The sequence below is a fragment of the Hemitrygon akajei genome, chromosome 5 (assembly GCF_048418815.1).
Source record: "Hemitrygon akajei chromosome 5, sHemAka1.3, whole genome shotgun sequence".
NCBI lineage: Eukaryota > Metazoa > Chordata > Chondrichthyes > Myliobatiformes > Dasyatidae > Hemitrygon > Hemitrygon akajei.
In genome coordinates, this window is record NC_133128.1 from 188,282,772 (window position 1) to 188,306,705 (window position 23,934).

At 41.4% G+C, this 23,934-nt stretch overlaps 1 protein-coding gene across 1 annotated transcript in view; it reads right to left on the reverse strand.

Moving 5' to 3' along the window:
- Positions 1-23,934, reverse strand: part of itgb5 (integrin, beta 5) — a 139,085-nt gene that overhangs the window by 34,772 nt on the left and 80,379 nt on the right. The window lies entirely within an intron of this gene.

Genomic DNA, 23,934 nt, shown 5'->3' on the forward strand with positions numbered 1-23,934 from the left:
ATCCTTTGATGTTAAGTTCCCAATTATGGCCTTCTTTCACCCATAACTCAGTGATTCCCACAACGTCATACCAACCAATCTCTAAATGCACCACGAGTTCATTCACCTTATTCCGAATGCAATGTGCATTTAAATACAGCCTCTTCAGTCCTTTTGGATCTTGCTACTGTGGTACTATTTAACTCTTCGCTCTGTCTGCATTTGTACCCAATCATTGGCTTGTCCTTCCTTACATTCATACTACATAGTACATCATCTACTTGTAAACCTGCTGGCTCATCTTCAGCTCTATCATACTGGTTCCCAACTTCCTACCTTATTAGTTTAAACTACTGCCAGCAGCTCTCATAAACCTGCCCGCACGAATATTTGTCCCCCTCGGATTCAAGTGCAACCCATCCCTTTTGTACAGGCCTCAGCTGCCCAGAAGAGGTCCCAATTATCCAGAAATCTGAATCCCTGCCCCCTGCTCCAATTCTTCAGCCATACATCGATCTGCCACCTCATTCTATCCTATCCTCACTATCACGGCACCAATCCAGAGATCACTACCCTTCAGGTCCTGCTTCTCTGTTTACTGAGTTTAAAAGTACGGTTCTGATGGAAAGTGAATAGTTGACTCTGTTTATCTCTTAACCAACACTGCCTCACCTTCGAAATATCTCCAGCACTTTCTGGATTCTTTAGAACTATGTATCATGAATAGGTATGCAATAGAAATTCAGAGTTGTAGAAGACAAATGTATAGGCTAGAAAGTAACTGACATTTGTTGAAGGAGGCAGGGAAAAAGTATCCTGAAGTATATTGTTATCCACGGATTTAGCAATGAGCCCACTGTTATATTAATCTATGTTAGCTACTTGAATTCAGGATCTCATTACAAACAGGTAAAAAAGGCATGAGCTAGATGAACATAATGAATGCAAATATTAAATATTGTACAGAGTTAAGAATTTTGAGCATCAACTGGTAGGCCATGAAACTGACTCGGAAGCTTAACTAAGCAGACACAGGCAACAGCACTGTATGCAGAATGCCATGATTTAATACCTTGCAACATTCAGAAACTTATGACCTTAATTACACAGATAGAAACTGAGAGACAGACGCCTTCCCCTTTTTCCCTAAATATCATTATATCGCAGTCTCACATTTTAATTCCACTTCCCATTCTGTTATGTCCATTATCACCTCTACAGTCACAATGAGGTTGTTCTCATGTTGGAGGAGCAACAGTTCAAATCCTGTCTGGGTATGGCACAAATGTTAAACAACCCCATCTCCCCTGTCCATTTCCCATTACAACTATTATCCCATTCTCTTCTTGTCACCTAACATCCCCTCTCTCTGGTGCCACTTTCTCTGAGTGTATATTTTTCTCTCCTATTAGGTTCCTCCTTCTTCAGCCTTTTACCTCTTCTATCACCTCCTAGCTTCTCACTTCATAGCTCCTCCCTCACCCACCCACCTTCACATTTCCATTTCCAACAATCGCTCTCCTTCACACCACACTTTTCTATGTAACTGCAAGAGATGCAACATGTACCCTTTTATCTCTTCCCACATCATTCTCCATATATCTAACCATTCCTTCCAGTAACAGATTACTGTTACTTCTTGATAGTTATTGAACTGCATCTGGTGCTTACTCACATTGGAGAAAAGAAAGAGTTTTGGTGGCCACTGTGCAGAACACCTCTATTCAATAACATGGGTGACTCTAAATTTCCAAACAAAAGTTACCATCCACTCCCACTTTAACACCACTATTCTTGCTCCAACGACATCCAATGTAATACTGGGAAACAAGACTTTATCTACTATCCAGCCACGTAGAGTCAGAGAAAATTATAGCACAAACAGGCCCTTCAGCCCATCCAGACTGTGCCAAGCCATTTAAATGGCTTTGTCAATCCCAACCCCATTGAACCCTAAACTGAAATGGACAATTAATAAGCAGCCAATTTTTGTGTGCACTTAAAATAAAAAAGTTTCATTTTTTCCCCCTCTTCCATCTTCAACTGCTGGTATTTTCAATGCAAATGCTACCATGACAATTTTGGTCTCTGAAACATTACACATGCTTGTCTTTTCACATTTCCAATAATGATGAAGGGTCCTTGACTTGCAGTATCGACTTTGGTCCTCTCCCCATGATGCCTGACCTGCTAGGGGTTCCCAACCTGGGGTCCATGAACCCCTTGCTTAAAGATATTGGTCCATGGCATTAAAAAAAAGGTTGCAAACCCCAAGTACTTACAATAATTTACAGATTTCCAGCAACTACAGCTTTTGTTTTCTCTCCAATTTCTACAGCACTTGATAATCACACTATCTCTACCCAGTTGAAAGATGATTCATAATCCTCTGCATACTTACAAATTGCATTTTAAAGTATCTTTACCACATGGATTGCAGGGGTTCAGCCATTAATAGGTAATAATTGGAAACTACTAATCTTTACAATAATGTCCCAATCCTCCCAATGAATCAGGTAGCACCCTGCTGTGTAACTCTGGAAACTCACTCCAACTCTCAGCGGAACAGAGCAGGTAGGAGGCACAGTAGACCACTCAAGCCTGCTTCACACGATCATGGCTTATCATCTGCATCAGCACTCTGTTCCCCATCTTCTCACTGCACTCCTTGAACCTTTTCTCATTAAGAAATGCATTCACCTTCTCGATTAAATTAAATATTTTGTGTTTCACTGCCTTCTGTGGAGGAGATTTCTGCAGATTTATCACCACAGAAGAGATTTCTCCTAATCTAAGTTCTAAGCGACATGCCCAGTATTCTTTTAGGCCCAAACCCATCGTCCATGGCATAAAAAAGCTTGGGGACCCCTGAGTTAGCCTGTGATCTCTACTTTGGTGTTATCCTAACACTGGGCCCATCCTTCCTGGATTTAGTCTGTGTAGTTTTATTTATAGGTTTCTATGAGATCCAATCCTATTCTTCTAAACCACAGTAAATATAGGTCTAACTAATCCGTTCTCTCAACCACGGTGCTCCATTCACACCTTCTGCACTCCCTCCACAAAAAAATCATCCTTCCCCAGTTAACAAGACCAAAGCAGCTTACAAAATTCAGATGGGATCTCACCAAGGTCTCATATTAAGTTAATGTAATTATAAATTCATAGAGCACATCAGAACCAGGCCCTTCGGTCATTCTATTCCATGCAAAACTATTATACTACCTCGGCCTATTGACCTGCACCTGGAGCAGCCCCTCCATACCCCTTCCATCCATGTTCTTATCCAAACTTACCTTAAGTGCTGGAATTGAACCAGCATCCACCACCATTCCACACTCCCTCTACCCTCTGAGTGAGGAAGCTCTCCCTTATTTTCCCCTTAAACATTTCACCTTTCACCCTTATCCTCAAGTAACTGCCATTATGAAGAAAGCATGGTAGCACCTCTACTTTTTCTTTTAGAAGTTTGAAAAGATTTGGCATGCCATCTAAAACTTAGACAAACTTCTATAGGTGTGCGGTGTAGAGTATATTGACTGACTGCCTCACAGTCTGGTATGAAAGCCCCAATGCTCTTGAACAGAAAAATCCTACAAAGAGTAGGGGATACAGCCCAGTCCATCACTGGTAAAGCCCTCTCAAACACTGGGCACACCTACAAGAAGCGTGTTACAGCTTCCATCATCATGGACCATCACCATACATTCCTTGGGCAAGAGTAGAAGCAGTCTAAGGCTAGAGGGCATGGGTTTAGGGTGGTAGGAAAAGAATATGATGGAACCGGAGAGGCAAAATCTTCACACAGATAGCTTTGAATATATAGAATGAGCTGCCAGAGGAAGTGCTGGATATGTGTATAATTACAACTTTTAAAAGGTGCTTGGACCACTCTGTGGATATTAAAGATGTGGAGGGATATGGACAAAATGCAGGCAAATATGACAAGTTCAGTTGGCACTTTGATTGCAGTGGATCGGTTGGGCCATAGAGTCATAGGTACAACACAGAAACAGGTTTTTGGCCTATCTAGTCTGTACCAAACTAGTTAAGCTGCATACTCCCATCGACCTGCACCGGGGAGCATAGCCCTCCATACCCCTATCATCCATGTATCTACCCAAACCTCTCAGAAACATTGAAATTGAGCTTGCATGGACCACTTGTGCTGGCAGCTCATTCCACACTCTCACCACCCTCTGAGTGAAGAGGTTGTTCCTCATGTTCCCCTGAAACTTTTCACCTTTCACCTTTAACCCATGACCTCTAGTTGTAGTCCCATCCAAACTCAGTGGAAAAAGCCTGCTTGCATTTACCCAATCTACACCCTTCATAATTTTGTTTACCTCTATCAAATCTCCTCTCAGTCTTCTACGTTCAAAGTAGTACAGCCCTATTCATTTATGAATTGAATATATAATCTATAAATTAATAATAAATTTACTTTGAACTTTATTTGAAAGAGAAGCAGTTGAAGGGTTAAATTCTCTTTCTTCAAAGCATTACTTAAACTGTTAACAAAAGACACTGTCATAAAAAGAATCAGAACTGAAGAATGAACAAAACTGCTGCATTTACAAGTAACTGTGTTTTAATAGTTTAAATGAATTTGATTTCTGCTGGCGGCAATAAAGGAGACAGAACATAAAGCCACGTCTTTTTCCCTTCATAGACTCTGTGTAACCCCGCTTCCTGTTACGATCAGTTCAATCTAGAGGTCAACATGTAGATGTTTAGGGTAGCCATTGTATGTCAGATCAGCTGTATGGATCATTTTGGTGCAAGCACTAATGAGGTAGTAGAACCACATCTGTTTTATCGTTCATTTATCCAATAACCAGTCAAAATGAGTTTGGGTCAAAAATTACATTATTAGAACTAACTTGGCTGCAGATGCCAGAATTGGGTTTATTATCATTGCCATGAAATTTATTGTTTCGCACCAGCAGTACATTGCAAAGCATAGTAATAAAAACTGTAAATTGTAATAAATATGTAATATATATTAAAAAAGTTAAATTAAATAAAGAAAGAAAATTTATTCATTAAACAAATGAAATGATATTGGAACATTTTGTGCCCACAACCAATGAGCTCACTTTCAATGACTCTTCATACAATCATAGAAAACCTACAGCACAATACAGGCTCTCTGGCTCTCAAAGCTGTACTGAACATGTACTACATTTAGAAATTACCTAGGGTTATGCTTAGCCCTCTACTTTTCTAAGCTCCATGTACCATCTCATTTTCTTGATATTTATTATTATTATTATTCATTTTATTTATTTAGTTTTTAATATATATTGTATTTGTTTATTATTATTATTATTATTTCTTTCTTTTTGTATTTTCACAGTTTGTTGTCGTCTGCACTCTGAACGCCCAAATTGGTGCGGTCTTTCATTGATTCTGTTATGGTTATATTCTATAGATTTATTAAGTATGCCCTCAAGAAAATGAATCTCAGGTTTGTATATGGTGACATACATGCACTCTGATAATAAATTTACTTTGAACTTTAAATATTTCTAGATACAGTGCAGAACAGGTTCATCAGGCCCAACAAGCTGCGCTGCCTGGCAAATCCTAGCCTGATCACAGGGCAACTCACAATACCCTACTTTTTTTCTCTCTTTCTTTCTCTCTCTGTCCCTCTCACAATCACTCCTTGCCTGCTCTCCATCTTCCTCTAGTACTCCCCTCCCCCTTTCTTTCTCCCTAGGCCTCCCGTCCCATGATTCACCCCCTTCTCTAACTCTGTATCCCTTTTGTCAATCAACTTTCCAGCTCCTAGCTTCATCCCTCCCCCTCCGGTCTTCTCCTTTCATTTCGGATCTCCCCCTCCCTCTTTCAAATCTCTGACTATCTCTTCTTTCAGTTAGTCCTGACGAAGGGTCTTGGCCCGAAACGTCGGTTGTACTTCTTCCTATATAAGCTGCCTGCCCTGCTGCATTCCACCAGCATTTTGTGTGTGTTACCCAATTAATCTGCTAACCAGTAAGACTTTGGATTGTGGGAAGAAAGCGACGTGGTCATAGGCACAATGTACAAACTCCTTACAGATGACGCTGGAATTGAACTCTGAACTCCAGAATGCCCTGTGTCACACAAACAACTACGCTACTGTGGCAGTAGTGTAAAATTGCAAGAAGAGAGGGGAAAATAATAGAAGTTTTGTATATGGGTTCAATCTCCATTCAGAAATCAAATAGCAGAGGGGAAGAAGCTGTTCCTGAAGTGTTGAGTGTGTGTCTTCAGGCTCCTGTACCTCCTCCTTGATGGTAGCAATGAGAAGAGGGCATGACCAGGGTGATGGATTTGTGGCCAGTTTTCCAGACCTTACTAAAATAAATGGGGGGGGGGGGGCGGGGGAGGAGGAAGCAAGTAGTATTGAGGAAGCAGGGAGTCTGCGAAAGGACTCAGACAGATTAAGAAAATGGGTAAAGAAGTGGCAGATGGAATATATCGTAGGGAACCTACTTTCCTACAATACATTCCTTACTTTCATATAAGGAATAATAGCAGAGACTATTTTCTAAATGAAGAAAAATTTCAGAAGTGAACAGGGACTTGGGAGTCCTTGTGCAAGATTTTCTAAACGTTAACTTGTAGGTTGAGTCGGTGGTAAGGAAGGCAAATGCAATGTTAGCATTCATTCCAAGAGAAATAGAATACAAAAGCAAGGATGCAATGCTGAGGCTTTATAAGGCATTGGTCAGGCAATGCTTGGGAGTATTGTGAGCAGTTTGAGCTCCATATGTAAGAAAAGATGTGCTGGCATTGGAGAGGGTTCAGAGGAGGTTCATCAGAATGATTCTGGAAATGAATCAGCATACAGAATATTCTCCTGAATATTTGAAGGAGTGGTGTCATAACAACAGTCTCGCTCAATGTCAGCAAGATCTAGGAACTGATTGTAAACTTCAGGAGAAGGAAACCAGAGGTCCATGAAACAGTACTCATCGGATGATCAGAGGTGGAGAGAGTTAGCAGCTTTAAATTCGTAGATGTCACCATCTCAGATAGATCTGTTCAGGCTCAGAGGATCTGTTCTGGACCCAGTACGCAAGTACAATTGCGAAGAAAGCACAGCAGCACCTCTAATTATGAGTCTGCGGAGATTTGGCATGACATCTAAAACTTTGACAGACTTCTATAGATGTGTGGTGGAGAGTGTATTTACAGGTATGGAAACACCAATGCCTTTGAAGGGAAAATCCTGCAAGAACATTCTTGGTTCACAAATATATCAGTGCTGTCCCAATTCTGCTCATCAAACCTGGAATATCTGGCAGTTAAGTGCCATCCATTTTACCTACCACGGGAGTTCTCCGGGATCATTTTAGTAGCAGTATACATTCCACATCAGGCTTTAGATGATCTGAGCAATAGGATCAACATGCACGAAACAGTACATCCACTCACCATTGTTTTAGGAGATTTTAACCAGACCAGTCTGAAAAAAAAATCACTAAGCAATTACCATCAACAGATCACTAGCAATACCAAAGGAAACAACACACTGGACCATAGCTACACCACCATCAAGAATGTCTACTGCACTATTCCACGCCCTCACTTCGGGAAGTCTGATTACCTGGCTGTACTTCTACTCCCTGAGTATAGGCAGAGACTGAAGACTGCAGTACCAGCAGTGAGGACCAGGGAAGCACAGAAATGCCTACAGGACTGCTTTGAATCTGTGGACCGGACGGTATTCAGGGATTCATCTTCGAACCTGGATGAGATTGCTGCAGTTGTTGCCAACATCATTAAAACTTTTGTGGATGAGTGTGTGCCTACAAAGACTTGCTGCACATTTTCAAACCAGAAGCCATGGATGAACCAGGAGGTATGTCGTCTGCTGAAGGCTAGCTCTGTGGCATTCAAGTCTGTCGACCCAGGAGGTCAGTCACCAGTGGTGTGCCTCAGGGATCTGTTCTGGGACCCCTACACTTCGTGATTTTTATAAATGACCTGGATGAAGAAGTGGAGGGATGGGTTAGTAAATTTGCTGATGATACAAAGGTTGGAGGTGCTGTGAATAACGTGGAGTGCTGTCAGAGGTTACAGCGGGACATTGATAGGATGCAAAACTGGGCTGAGAAGTGGCAGATGGAGTTCAACCCAGATAAGCGTGAGGTCATATATGATGACAGAATATAGTATTAATGGTAAGACTCTTGGCAGTGTGGAGGATCAGAGGGATCTTGGGGTCCAAGTCTACTTGATCTATCCCAGCTTCAACTCCTCTTCTGTGCCATTTGAAAGATGTAGCCTTGAGTTCTCTTCAAATATCTCCAATAGTCTGGCCATCACAGCCTTCCAAAGTAGAGATTTCATTAAGTTGTATAATTTATACATAGTTTGATAATAAATGTACTTTGAACTTCTAAAAAGCTACCAAGATTTCCAATTCTAGGCTATCCTACTGTTGTTAACATCTTGGCATCTACCCTATTATGCCTTGTTAGGATCTTTCATGTTTCAGTAAGTCTCTATTACAGCAAGTACTTTGTCCTACTGTTGGAAATGTTTTCAATCTACTCTATTATACCTTCCTACCCTAATACCATTTACCCTTTTATTCCCTCTAGTATCTTCTGTGTTTCAATAAGTCTCTATTACTGCTACTACTTTGCCCTAGTCAGAAACATCTTGGCATCTACCCTATTGTTTCTACTTACTAGATTACCATCATCGTTATAAGACAGAGTGGCTCTGGGGGATTAGTCTGGATGAGGGAGAAAATTCTGGTAATACGAGTGATATCTTGTATGTTCTCATTATCTTATATATGCTATATGCGTCTTGTACTTTGTGTGACTGTTGTTGGCCTCGGCAACACTGTTTTGTTTGGTGGTATTCATGTATGGTTGAATGACAATTAAACTTGAACTTGTACTTCAAGATTTTGAGCCTAACAAATGTTCTGTAGGTCAAAGAAGCTTCCACACCTTTGTTCCAACCAACATTAAACAATGTCAAACACATATTTGCTCAGTCGAGAAACAATGGGTATACTTGTGCACTCAAGTCAGTCCACCCACACAACACCAGTTTTGGGTGTCGGGGTTCCTGACCTTAGAAGCTTTTAGACCAGAGGTTCCTAAACTTGCTCTCATGCCATGGACCAATACCATTAAAGCAGGGGGTCCGTGGACCTGACGCAGGGAACCCCTTAGATCATCAATATGAATTACTTTATCTGCTCTGAGGTTTTTGAACTTTCCAAGGTGTTGGTAGTTACAGTGTAGATTTTATCATGTGCCTCCAAGTACCCTGAAACTTCATCCTGAATAATAGATAGATACCTTATTGATCCCAAAGGAAATGACAGTGTCATGGTAGCATTACAAGAGCACAGATATACAAATATTGGAAGTTAGAAAGAATAAAAAATAATTTACCTCAAACAGTCTAACAGGAGGGGGTCATTGCTTCCCTGGCTATGGGTTAACTCATTATAGAGCCTAATACCTGGGAGGAAGAGTAACCACATATAGGGCTCTTTGGAGCAGCGCAGTTGTCTTAGTCCATTACTAAAAGTGCCCCTCTGTTTAGCCAAGGTGGCATGCGGAGGGTGAGAATCATTGTCCAGAACTGCCAGGATTTTCCATAGAGTCCTTTGTTCTACCACAGCCTCCAATGTGTCCAGTTTGACACCTATAATACAGCCAGCCTTTTTAATCACTTTATTGAGCCTGTTGGCATCACCAGTATTGCCCGAGCACACCACTGCATAGAAGATTTTACTGGTGACAACAGACTGGTAGAACATGTGAAAGAGAGGCCTGCACACTCCAAAGGACCTCAGTCTCAATAGTAACAGGGAGCTAAATTTATCAAACTAAACTAACAAACAAACTAAATTTATCCAATCTCATGATAGCTCATGCCTTTTAAACCAGGCACCAACATCCTTCCTATAGAGGGGCGACCAGAACTATAAGCAATACTCCAGATGCAGCCTAACCGGAGTTTTATAAGGCTGAAACATAACCTCTTGACTTTTGAACTCAATGCTTCGACTAATAAACGCAAACATTCCATAAAACCACCTTATCAACCTGTGTATCCACCTTCAAAGGAGCTATGAACTTGGATTCCCAAACTGAGATCATTGCATTACTTGGTAGACATTGAGCATCAAGGATACATTACATTGTGGGGTAAAATAACACCAACTTATGTGGAAACTCAATGGGGCAAGCAGCTTCTGTGGAAGAAAAGGGAGAGTTGGTGTTTCAGGTTAAGGCCCTGCATCAGGAATGAGAGTATAAAGGAGAGAGGGTTGTTAGAAAATGATGAGAGGGAGGGGCGAGGTGGGGGCAGATGATGGGTGGAATCAAGTGAGGAGGAAGTTGATGGGCAGATAGTGCCAAATGGGCTGGGGGGAGAGGCAAAGTTGGGAGACACTGGCTGGTGGGTGATGGGTAGAGAGAGCTAATGAGAGAGGATAGAAAAGGGGAAGGTGGAATTTGAGATAAAATCTGGAAGCTAATAAATGACAACAAGAGATGTTGTAGATCAGGGCTTCCTAATCGTTTTTATGCTATGGACCAATACCATTAAGCAAGGCGTCCATGGACCCCAGGTTAGGAACCTCTGCTGGAGATGCTGGAATCCCATGTACGAAGGTAATAAGTAAAACCAACTGAAGGTGGGGATGATGGGCATTCGCAGGAACAGATAGGAGACCCAGTAGGTGTAGCACATGGGTAATAAGTAGATGGAATCAGGCAGGGGAGAGTAACAAAACTGGGTTATAGGGTTGGAAGGGGGTGGTCTAGGGGAAATGCACAGGGTTTCTTGAAATTAGAAAATTTACTGTTCATATAATTGGGGTGTAGATTAGCCTTGCAGAATATGAGCTGTTGTTATTCTAGTTTACTATGGCAGCATGGACAGGTTGATGTGGGAATGTGAGGGGGAGCTGAAATGGGATGAGCGTGGGATGGGCAGCCTTGTAGACAGAGTGTAGGGGCTCTGCAAACCAGTCACTTGGTCTGCGTTTAGTCTCACTGATGAAGCGGAGGCCTTGCTAATCACTGCAGAGTGCAGTGACGAGGTCAGTGTAGCTGCACGTCAACCTCTGCCTCACGCGGAAGGGCTCTGGATGCTGGTGAGGGTGGAGGTGTGGGTACAAATGTTGCAAAGGGAAGTGCCAGGGCGTGGGGTGGGTTAGCATGGAGTGATCCTTGAAGGGAGCAGAAAGAGGTGCGGAGTGGAAGGTGTGACTGGTGGTAGGATTCCACTGCGGTTGGGAGAAATGACAAAGGATGCTGGATGTGGAGGCCGTAGACAGGGAGGGACTAAGATTTCTGTATCTCTGTACTGTCCGTGGGCAGCATTTGAGAGCAGAAGCATAGGAAATGGGGAAAAAAATCCATCTGTCACAATAGAGGGGAAGCCATGTCTCCTGGGGAAAAGGGAAATTTCAGATGGGCTGAGTGTGTACTTCTTCACTGGGTACTTCCATCAGTTTTCTTCGAGTTAGGTGTTGAATCGTCATCTTAAACACGACCATCTCAATCACAATGTTTCCAAAATTTTGGAATTTCTTTTTAAATTCCTGCTCCAAAGCTATGACTTGTTCCTGTTCCAAACCACATTTTTGGAACCTTTCATTTAAAACAGCTGGTGAATGCTCCTACAGTTCCCCGAGATCAGCTGCTTGTCTTTGGAAAGCTTCTAGCTCTATCTGATAACAGTCAAAGCTTTTCTTCCAGAGACACTACTTTGTCTGCCAAGCATTCTGTCATTTCTGAAATATGTCCTTCACTCACTGAAGTGCTATTCGTTCTCAATCGTCTTTTCTTTCGCAGATAAAGTTTACTTAGATTTATGCCTAGCTGCTTCACAGTTCAGTAACAAGTCTGGCAATGTATCCTGTCCTGAATGTTGCTCCAAATATTTGTTATTTAAAGTTTAGAACCAGTGTGCTGATTGTTCCTTCTGGACATTCACAATATTTTGTGAAAGAGGGGAATTTCCTTGGACCTCAATATCTATTTTCAAATCTTTAAATTCTGCTTCATTCTCCAGATCATTTAGTTTACCATCAGAAAGCTACTTCATTTCAATTCCTTTACAAAATTTATCAGTTACCACCTTCCTGATTCCATTAGAGATTTTCCTAATGTTTTAACTATTGGTTTTAATTTCAGAATTTCTGCTCACTTTGAATTGACTTGCACTTGAAGATCATTTTAATTTTTCAGACACGATGTAATATTTATCCTCACTTATTTTCAGATTTGTCACTTTATCTCTCTCTCTTCCTCCTTTGATTCCTCTGTGAGTTCCCATGTGACAGAAATGCATGCAAAGGGGTTTGTCCCATCAGATTTAGTCTGGAGAAGCATTTTGAATCTTGTTTTGCCATGAGTGAGACCCCCCCCCCTCCACCTCCGTTGGTTGATTTTTGCCGTGCAGCTCCCTGACATTGGTCTCACTAACGAATCAGTGAATCAGACTCACAGTATTCCACATTACCTATGTCTAATAGGGTATGTCGATCACAGCAATAGCATCTAAGACCATCACCCATACGGTACACTGGTCCACACACTGCCTCGGACTCCTCCTTCCCTGGATGGCTGAAGCAGGCTGCAATACAGCACACAAGTCCAGCTCAATCACTATCGAGAAACTCGATAGTGAAACAGACTTGCCATACTTGATGTTCTCGATAACAAACATTGTTTTTCGATCATGAAAAAGAGGTAAAGGATGAACAATTACACCTTTGCTTGGACCCAGAGAGGCCACTGCGTATGTGCAGGTCACTATCTTACCAGATACTGGGAAATAGAAAAAGCACGTAAAAAGGGCAATGTTATAATAGTCATGGGAGATTTCAATATACAGGTGGATTGTGAAAATATGGTTGGTGCCTGATCTCAAGAGACAGAATTTGTCAAATGCCGACGAGATGGCTTATTAGAGTAGGTTCTGCTTGAGCCCACTAGAGAAAAGACAGTTTTGGATTGGGTGTTGTGTCATGATTAGGGAGCATACGGTAAAGGAACTCTGAGGAGTCAGTGATAATGATATGATAGAATTCAGCCAGCAATTTCAGAGGGAGAAGATAAAGTCAGATATATCAGTATTCCAGTGAAGTAAAGGGAATTACAGAAGCATGAGAGAGGAGCTGGCCAAAGTTGATTAGAAGATGACAATAGCAGGGATGATGGAAGAGCAGCGGTCATCTTTCAAGAATGACTAGTTTCTGTAATGGTTCCAGAGGATCTCATTCCACTCTTTAAGAAGGGAGGGAGGCAGAAAAAAAGTAAAATTTAGGTTGGTTAGCCTGACTTCAGTGATTGGGAAGATGCTGTCATCCACCTGCTGAACAGAGCCTACTCCCATTTAGATAAGCAGGACAGCACTGTGACAATTATGTTTTGTAATTTCTCAAGTGCTTTCAATACCATACAGCCCTCAATGTAGTCCACAGTTTGTGTGGCTTCAGAGCTGTGTGTCAGACATACCTATAAGCAGCACTGGGGATTGTATTGAATCCCTTCCTATTTACCCTGTATACCTCAGACTTTAGATACAACATTGATCATGTCAATTGCAGAAATTCTCCGATGGCTTAGCAATAGCTGGGAGTATAAAGGGAGGATGGGACGATGAAGACAGGGCCCTGGTGGAAGACTTTGTCAAATGGTGCCAGCTGAATCATCTGCAACTCAGTAAGACAAAGGAGATGGTGACGGACTTTTGGAAGACTAAGCCTGGACTGCTCCCTGTTACTATTGATGCTTGCAAAGTAAAAAAATTTCAGGATGTACATCGTATACATTTCCCTGACATTAAATGTACCTATTGAGACATTGCAGGTATCCACCACCCTGAGTAAGAAACTTACCCGACATTCCCTTGAAACTACCCCCTCTCAGCTTCAATGCATGCCCTCTGCTATTAGACATTCCAACCCTGGGAAACAGATACTCCCTGACTACTCTATCTATGCTTCTTATAATCATTTAAGCCTCTATCAGATCTCCCCTCAGCCTCCACTGCCCTAAAGGAAATATCCTAAGTTTGTCCAGCCTCTCATGTGCTTTAAAACCAGGCAGCATCCTGGCAAACCAGTCTCGCACTCTCTCCAAAGCCTCAACATCCTTCTGATATTGGGGCAACCAGAACTGTTCATTAAAAACAGAAAATATTGTAAATACTTCATATGAATTTATAACAGCCATTTCTAACGGAGCAAGGTCTCACAGGCCGACAAAATAAACTATCAGTTGATCCAGAACTCCAGTCTCCAATACAGCTGCACTGATAGGCCAAATGTTTTTCACTCCATTATTACACATAGTAACATTTGAAATTTGTTTTTGTCACTTTTACTTAAATTTTCAACTCAAAGTTCAAAGTAAATTTCATTACCAAAGTACATACATGTCACTATACAAAACCCTGAGATTATTTTACCTGTGTGCATTCTCAGCAAATCTGTAGAATATTAACTATAACAGGATCAATAAAACATCAATCAGAGTGCAGAAAACAACAAACTGTGCAAATGCAAATATAAATAAATAGCAATAAATAATGAGAACATGAGATAATGAGGTAAAGAATCCTTAAAGCGAGATAATTGGTTGTGGGAACATTTTGAACTTGACTGATCTTTTGAAAGTTAAAGAAAGCTAATTCAAACTTCCTGCTTGTTTCCTCCCCTCCTTAATATGTCTTTATTGAGCAATTAAACAATTCTTTTTTAATACAACATAATCAAGAAAATTTTCCTAGGTCAAAAAGGCAGGCAAGAAGGCATAACTGAGGGGGGGGGGGGGGGGGAAAGGAACCATACTGATTTCATTCAAAGCCTCTGGGCAGCAACATTCTACCATGCATAGTCACAAAGCATTGAGAACAACAGAATCAACCTTGTAAACAAATGCACTTACAGGTCCTATATCATCAATATGGACCCAGCAAAGGCAGAATTCGGCCATTGAGGGATGAATATGGAGGAGGGAGAGCTGAGCAGAACCAGATAATATTGAAATATTGTACAGAACATTGCGGTATCAGATCAAGGTCAGAAGGAGGTACGTTATGTGAGGACAACAGCCCTAAAACAATGTCAAAAAGTGCAGCAAAAGTGACAATAAATGAACAATAGTTGTGAGATTTACATGTCTTGGTGTCAACAGCTAGCGTATCATCATCGTAGGCGATCATGGTCTTTCCACCACCATTGACCATCCACCACCTCCTCCCATGGCTTCACATGACCCTGATTGGGGGCTAAGCAGGTGATACACCTTGCACAAGGGTGACCTGCAGGCTGATGGAGGGAAGGAGCTCCTTACACCTCCGTTAGTAGAGATGTGCCTCCACCCCATCACCTGAAACTGCTACAGACTAGGTCCTTTAATTGATAACAAAGCAGATGTCAAATATTCAACTAACATCTGCTTCTATGTGACAGGCTCTCTCTACATATATGGTAAATATACACGCACTGGTGGTATTATTGCACCTGTACACATGTTGCTGTTCCTCTCCGCACCCTGTGGTGCATCAGGTGACATTTTTTGTCATTTCATTAGCATTTGTTCTTTTTTTTATATGAGGCAGAGTTCAGCACTCAACCCAGTACAGATGGAAAGTCGGCCAGATTTGAACCTGGGACCACTCGTCTCGAAGTCCGATGCTGATGCCACTATACCACTGGCTCGCTATATGTACATGAGGCATGGAAAATCCTGAACAAATTCTTTTGAAAATATCGACATGAAACGTTGCTGTAGAAAGGCAGCATCCATCATCAAAGATCCTCACCACCCAGGCCATGCTCTTTTCTCGCTGCTGCTATCAGTTAGAAGGTGCAGGAGCCTCAGGACTCCCACCACCAGATTTAGGAACAGCTGCTACCCCTCAACCATCAGCCTCTTGAACAAAAGAGGACAACTACACTCATTTTATTTCTGATGTTCTGAAGGTTGCACTTCAGAACTGATGGCTTCACGTTAAGGACTCTTTATCTTGTTATGTCATACTCATTATTTATTGCTGTTTATTTACATTTGCATTTGCACAATTTGTTGTTCATTGATCCTGTTTACAGTTACTGTTCTATAGATTTGCAAAGTATGCCCGCAGGAAAATGAATCTCAGTGTTGTATATGGTGACATGTACGTACTCTGATAATAAATTTGACTTTGAACTTTGGTTAGAAGACTGGAAAAGTTTTCGAACCAAGAAAGGCTAGCGAAAAGAAAACAGAAGTGAAAAAAGTTATGGGATTACGAAGTGAAAAATTAAACAAAAACTACAGGCGCTGGAAATCTAAAATTAAAATTTTGATATATTTTTTCTTTCTTGCTGGTGGTTTGATGTTTATTTTTAGAAGCTTTTTGTATGACGCATGGCTCTGGGGTTGTACTCCTAATGGGCTTTTTTCCCCCCACTTTTTTGCTTAGAAGGGTTTTTTAAAAATTCACAAAATTTTCAATCTTTAAGATAATTTATTTTTTTCCTTGAGGCATTGTAAGTATTGCTACTTCGATGTACTTGTGTTATTTTTGAATAATATAATAATAAGATTTGGGGAAAAAATTCAGCCATTTTTGGTTTTAATTTTGAATTACCAGCCTCTGCTATACCTTGTTTAAGATTGTGCAGAAAGTGGACAGTAATTTGGTGTTGCTTTTTCAATGAATATTTCTGTGGATTCAAATATTTTGCCCCTTTTGGGATTCCAACGGCCTCACCAGCACATTTTTCTTAAATTATTTTTTAGCTGGGTGATGTTTCAATGTTATATTTAATGTTAATGCTTGTCAGACTGCCTTCGTAACTGCAATATCTCATATCTGTCAGTTGTAGAGTCAAAGAAAAGCACAGCAAAGAAATAGGCCATTTGGCCCATCTAGTCCATGCCAAAGCTATTTAAACTTCCTGCTCCCATCGACCTGCATCAGAACCATAGGCTTCCATACCCTGCCATCCATATGCCTATCCAAAATGTTGAAATCAAGCTCGCATGCTCTGCTTGTGCTGGTAACTCATTCCACACTCTCATGACTCTCTGAGTGAAGAAGTTTCTCTTTATGTTCCCCTTAAACTTTTCCCCTTTCACTCTTAACCCATGACCTCTGGTTATAGTCCCAAGCCAGCCTCAGTGGGAAAAGCCTGCTTGCATTTACTCTATCTATACCCCTCATAATTTTGTATATCTCTACAGTATACCTCAGGAACATACCATTAAATTTTCAACTTCCTGCATTAAAAAGTAGATTTTATTTTCCACAGAAAATTACAACTATTATCATTTCTGGGTCCATAAGATACAGGAGCAGAAGTAGGCCATTCAGCCCATCAAGTCTGCTCCATCATTCAGTCATGGCTGATCCAATTCTTCCAGTCACCCCCAACTCCACTGCCTTCTCCCCATACCCTTTGATGTCCTGGCTAATCAAGAACCTATCTATCTCTATTTTGCATTGCTCAAGACATTCCGCCAGGAGAAAGTCAGATGACATACAATGCTATTTACAGAGTACGTTAGCATTGGATGATGTCATTCCGAGGGTAAAGGTGAGTTTGGAGAACTTTGATCAGTTGTGTCACAGTGCCTATTGTAGAAGCTCTCTGAAAACAACCCAACTTGTGAGCACTGCACTGAACTGGAACCTAATTCACACAAGTGAATCACCCATCTTTCTTTCGCAACCCTCACCCACCCTTCCACCAGGCTCTAACAGTCTTGTCTCACATTTCTCCCCATCGTCTCAGTGCTGGTCTTTTCTCTCAGTGGTTTCTCATTTCTGCTCCCAGAGTGAACACTCCATGATTTCACCTCTCCACAAAAGTATTCACTAGGAGTTGATGTGACCTAATTGCCCATCCCCTTCCCAACCTTCTTCAAGCTGCCTATAAAGCATATCACACTTACAGATTTCCGACTATCCAGTCAACCCTTTCCCCAGCAATGCAGTGGAATCTTCCCACCCAACACAGTAGGGTCATCAGGCTTGTGCCCACTACCCTGCCTAGGGAAGACAGATATGGGGTCAAGGGTGGCATGGTAGTGTAGTGGTTAGCACAACGCTTTACAGTACAGGTGACCCGGGTTCAATTCCCACTGCTGCCTGTAAGAAGTTTGTACATTCGCTTCGTAACCAAGTGGGTTCCCTCTGGGTGCTCTGGTTTCCTCCCATAGTCCAAAGATGTACCGGTTTGTAGGTCATTGTAAATGGTCCCATAATTAGTCTAGGATTAAATCTATCCAGCAGACAAGAGGGATAGAGGGGTGTCCATTTAAAACAGATGTGGAGAAATTTCTTTAGCCAAAGGATGGTGAATTTGTGGAACTTGTTACAGCAGGCAGCTATGGAGGCCATTTCATTGGGTATATTTAAGGCAGAGATTGATAGGTTCTTGATTGGTCACAGCATCAAAGGTTACATGGAGAAGGCCAGGGAATGGGATTGAGGAGGGGAAAAAGGATCAGATATGATTGAATTGCGGAGCAGAGATGATGGGCCAAATAGCCTAATTCTGGTCCTATGTCTTACGGTCTGGGATCTAAATCAGGGGATTGCTGGGCAGAGTGGCTTGAAGCCCCAGAAGGGCCTATTCTTTGTTGTATCTCAATAAATATATATTTCAACAATATGCAGTACCTGATCCCTTGTCAAGGATGGAGTTTAAAAAAATTATTCATCTTATCCTTTAGGATGCTCAACTCTCTTCAATATTCCACCAATCATCACTTGAAGTATATAATTTAGTTATGCTTCATATACTGCAATCTTGGCAAAGCAAGAAGAATACATGTGATTCATCACACAGTACGTCATAAAATAAAGGAGTAATAGATGAAAATCAGAAAACAAACAAAAACATTTGGCAAACATAACACAGACATTTCGAGTTATTTGCTCCCATCTTGGGCGCCACGGTAGCATCGTGGTTAGCTCAATATTATTACAGTTTGGGGTTCAATCCCAGCGTCCTCTGTAAGGCATTCGTACGTTCTCCTTGTGGACTGCGTTAGCTCTCCCACAATCCAAAGATGTTCCGGTTGCTAAGTTAATTGGTAGTTGTAAATTGTACCGTGATTAGGTTAGGGTTAAATAGGGGGTTGCTGGGCAGCATGACAGTGAGGTGCTGCAAGGGCCTATTCCACACTGTCTACAATAGAAAATTTAAAAATACACCAACATAGCATTTTATTTCTATTGGATGAGTTGTATCAGTCTTTGTGGCTTTCATTCAGTCAGAATTAAATCTACTGAAGTCTAGGATTTCAAAACTTGGTGACTGAGATGTCATTAGGCATGGGAACTGCCGATTATGGACAAAACATTTTTGATGATGGAAGGCTAATAATATGTCACTAAAATCAGCAGATTGTTGACAAAAAATGCAAGCCTTGACAGCAGAGACATGCAAGGATATTGAAGTCTATATTGTCAAATAGATTTAGGATACCTTATACTTAAAAGTGAGAACTATGACTTTTGAATTCCCTTGTACAAAAGCAAAATCCCACAAACAAATTTCAACCTTCTTTCTTTAAAAGAGCAGCTTCACGATTTCAGCTTTTCAGCTGGAAACTACACGTTCTCAAACTTCAAAAGCAAAATTGCAAGTGATGTCCCTACACAAGGCTCATAAGAAAACCATGCAGAAATTGGACGGTTTATCACAACACTGCTTGCAAAACTGGGTGTGAATGTAGTCGACACACACATTAAAAAGACACCATGCTGACCCTGAACTCCTGGTGCACCACAAATTCAGACATAATGCGTGGTGCTTCATCCAGTTTATTAAGATAGACCATAAATTGTGAAATTGTTAAATCTAAATGTCCAACGGGTATTTCCAGTCGCAAAGACCTCCTGCCATTATGACATGCTGTGTCCAGAATTTTTACAATTTGGAAGGTTTAACATTAAAGTTACTGAATGATCAAAGTTCCACCCTTACTAGCTTTAAATTTGAAAAGCGCTGCATTAAAATAAAATTGCCTGTCTGTACTCCTCTTGTTTATCCAGGACAGTAGGACAATAGATCAGCTGGTTGAGTGGTGTTACAGCAACAAGCTTGCACTCAACGTCAGTCAGTAAGACCAAGGAATTGATTGTGGACTTCAGAAAGGGGAAGTCGAGGGGACACACTCCAGTCCTCATCGAGGGATCAGCAGTGGAAAGGGTGAGCACTTTCAAGTTCCTCAGTACCATCTCTGCAATTACAAAGAAAGAATGATGGCTGCTACAATTCATTCGGAGTTTGAGGCAAATTAGTATGTCCCCATCGAAAACTCTTCCAAATTCTATAAATGTCCCATGGAGAACAATCTAACTGGTTGCATCACCGTCTAGTACGCAGGGCCCATTGCAAAGGATCAGAAAAAGCTGCAGAAAGTTGTAAACTCACCCAGCTCCATCATGGGCACTAGCCTCCCTAGCACCCAGGATATTTTCCTCAAAAAGGCAGCATCCATCATCAAGGACCCCATCACCCAGGACATGCCCTCTTCTTATTGCTACCATCACAGAGGAGGTACAAGAGCCTGAAGGCACAGACTCAATGATTCAGAAAATAAATCTTAGGGTTTTATATGGCGAGTTACACTGTATATACCGTAGATTCCGGACTACAGAGCGCACCTGATTAAAAGCCGCTGGCTCTAATTTTAGAAATAAAATCAATTTTTTACTTGTAAAGGCCGCACCGGATTTTCGGCCGCAGGTGTCCCACGTTGTAATATGAGATATTTACACAGAAAGATATTACACGTGAGGATATTTTAACTTTTAATTAAATCCATATGGTAACAAAAACAAATACATATTGCAAATGCTTTTTTTCGAACCGTGCCCGTAACGCGGCTACTTTTAAATATACGTTGCGTATACTTCTTTACTGAACAACATTCCAATATCTCCTAACGACTGGTAAAAAATATATATACTGCAGCCTACCAGGAAAAGTTATTGATCGCCTTTAACTTAAAAGCAGCGTTTTGGCTCCGCCGCTCCCCCCCTCCTTTCCGTTTATCGCAAACTGGTATCCCACAAGACGCGGCGAAACCGGGTGTGACGTCACAGCATCCCGCGATGTAGTACAGAAAACAAATATAGTTAAAACTCTTCTAACTTTAACTAGAAAATGAATTACTAAGCGAAAATATTATAAACTAAATAACTGCCATAAAGGCAGCACAATGCTTTTCTTCGAGTGTTTTCCATGTTGATGAGGGTGAGTACAAATGACTGATTTACAATAATTTAATTGTGAAAGTGCGCTTGATTTATCGTACAATTTCATTGGACCTCTGTGAACTACTCATCAATTTTATTGGTCTACTGTTACGAGGCAAAATGTTTACGAGGCGGCATGAAAAAAAATAATGCATTAGCCGCTCCGTATTAAAGGCCGCAAAGTTCAAAGCAGTTCAAAATGTGGGAAAAAAGTAGCGGCTTAAAATCCGGAATCTACGGTATTGTAATAATAAATTTACTTTGAACTTCGAATGTTTCAGGAACAGCTTCCTCCCCTCCATCAGATTTCTGAATGGACAATGAACCCATGAACACCTCCTCAGTACTTTTTCCTTCTCTTTTCACACTATTTCATTTATTTTTTGTATATACTTATTTATAATATTTATACTAATTTATAGCTTTGATTGCTACGAATTGCAATGTACTGCTGCCACAAAGCAACAAATTTCATAACATATACTGGTGACTTTCAATCTGATTTTGATTCTGATCCTGGCAAAGTAAACTGCCATGTGGTCTGGCCGAGTCAGCGGTTCTGCCCAGCCTAACATCCTCCTTCCCCATCAGCAATTTCACAGTCTACCAAATACCAATCAGACTAGTGATGACTCAGTCCACCTCCATTCCCAAAGAGCCTGGGGATGACTCATGTCTAAAAAGACAGTCTCGTTTTCTCCAATAAACGACAAAAATAAAGTTTCACTCCACCACTGACCTAACAAGTTTTTAACACATTCCTTTAAAATCACAGACATTAAGAGCAGTGTGAACTACTTCATCACCGTGGCCTAACATAGTCATTCTGTCAGAAATCTCGATGAAGATGGTTGGTCATGGTAGAACAGATAGTGCCTTGGAAAGTCTGGACTGAGGTGGCATTTGAATGTGACAAAGCCAAATTCCAGGAGCTGGTAGAGCAGTGCCAGAGACAGGGGAGGAGGGCCAATGAGAGCTTGTGTGAGTTGGGGTGTCGAGGTGTCGCTGGCTGCTCACTCTGCACAAGCTACTCTTTCCTTAGCGTTACGGGAGCTACAAAGAAAAGAACCATCAGGACTATCACAGGGGCTGCTGTGTGAGCCTCCAGGTGGCTATGGATCAAGAGGTGTGACCCCTGGATCAATGCTGCTGGGACACAAACCCGGCCTGATCAACTCTGGCCAAGGGTGTCTGATGGTGAAAGACCTGAAACACCCAATGACCCCAGTTTACATCACTTCTAATATGTCCCAGCTGATCCTAGGATGTATATCAGCACCCTGTCACAGTTCTGTTAGATTGAACGAACAATCTAGACCATGGACTTGACAATCTATCACAATGAAGAACAGTACAAAGAATTCTTAAAGGAATAAAGTGCATAAGTAATATTAGGATTACCATTATACCCAACTATTATGCCATTAAAATGACCTTTATATTATCTTCTTTAACCTCAATTGCCCAGAAAGTTATCCTTTTTCATTAGCACTTCTGAAATATGAATCTATTGATCTGAATGGGTCAAATTTCAGAAACAGAGCAAAACTGCTATAATATGGTACATTTAACACAACTAACTGGATGTGAATTCTATAGCAAGTATCTCCAATATTCAGGAAGCTGCACTAGTATTTTTACTCACACATTATCTTAGCATGTCAAAACATGCTGTCCATTCCTTGTGAGTGCCCTACTCACTGACTTATATTCTTAACTTATCCCTGCTGCCTCCATTTTTAAAATTCTTGTCCTGACCTATGAAACTCGTTCTCCTTTTTCATTTTACCTTTCTCTACAGGTTATTCAGCCTTGGGTCCAACTTATACCTTCTAGTTCACTAACTGCAGACTGATTTTGCTAAATAACTTTACTGTCCCGCTTTTAAAAGTGCCTTCAAGCTTCTTGATGGCAGCAATGTGGAGAGGGCATGTTCTGGGTGATTGGGGTCTTTAATGATGGATGCCACCTTTTTGAGGCATTGACTTTCCAATGCTGGGGGCGGGGGCTAGTGCTCGTGATGGAGCAGGCAGAGTTTACAATGTTCTGCAGCTTTTGCCAATCCTGTACAGTGGCCTCTCCATACCAGACAGTGATGCAACCAGTTAGAATACTCCCCATGTACATCAGTAAAAAATTGTGAGTGCTCTGGTGACATTCCAATTCTCCTCAAACTCCTAATGAAATACAGCCGCTGTCATGTGCTCTTTGTAATTGCAACAAGATGCTGTGCGCAGCATAGATCTTCAGAGATATTGACACCTCAGGAACTTGAAATGGCTCACCCTTTATATTGCCGATCTCTTGACAAGGCCTGGTGTGTGTTTCCTCGACTTCCCTTCCTGAAGTCTACAATCAATTCCTTGGTCTTGCTGACTTTGAGTGCAAAGATTGTTGTTGTGACACCACTCAACCAGCTGATCTATCTTGTTCCTGTACACCTCCCCATCACCATCTGAAACTTTGCCAACATTACGTTGAGTTATTGGCTACTTTATAGATAGTGCTTGAGTTGTGCTTAGCCGCAGTTGTGGGTGTAGAGAGAGAAGAGGGCAGCGGGCTAAGCAGAGAATGAGCTCAATATTCAGCACTGTCTTGGTCTCCCCTTATCATCCTTTACACTTTGATCTTTTTGACTCTTTTGGGAGCATCCTTGAGGTGCGGCCAATGTTGATTGTTAGCACTGACTTCCCTGAATTCTACATG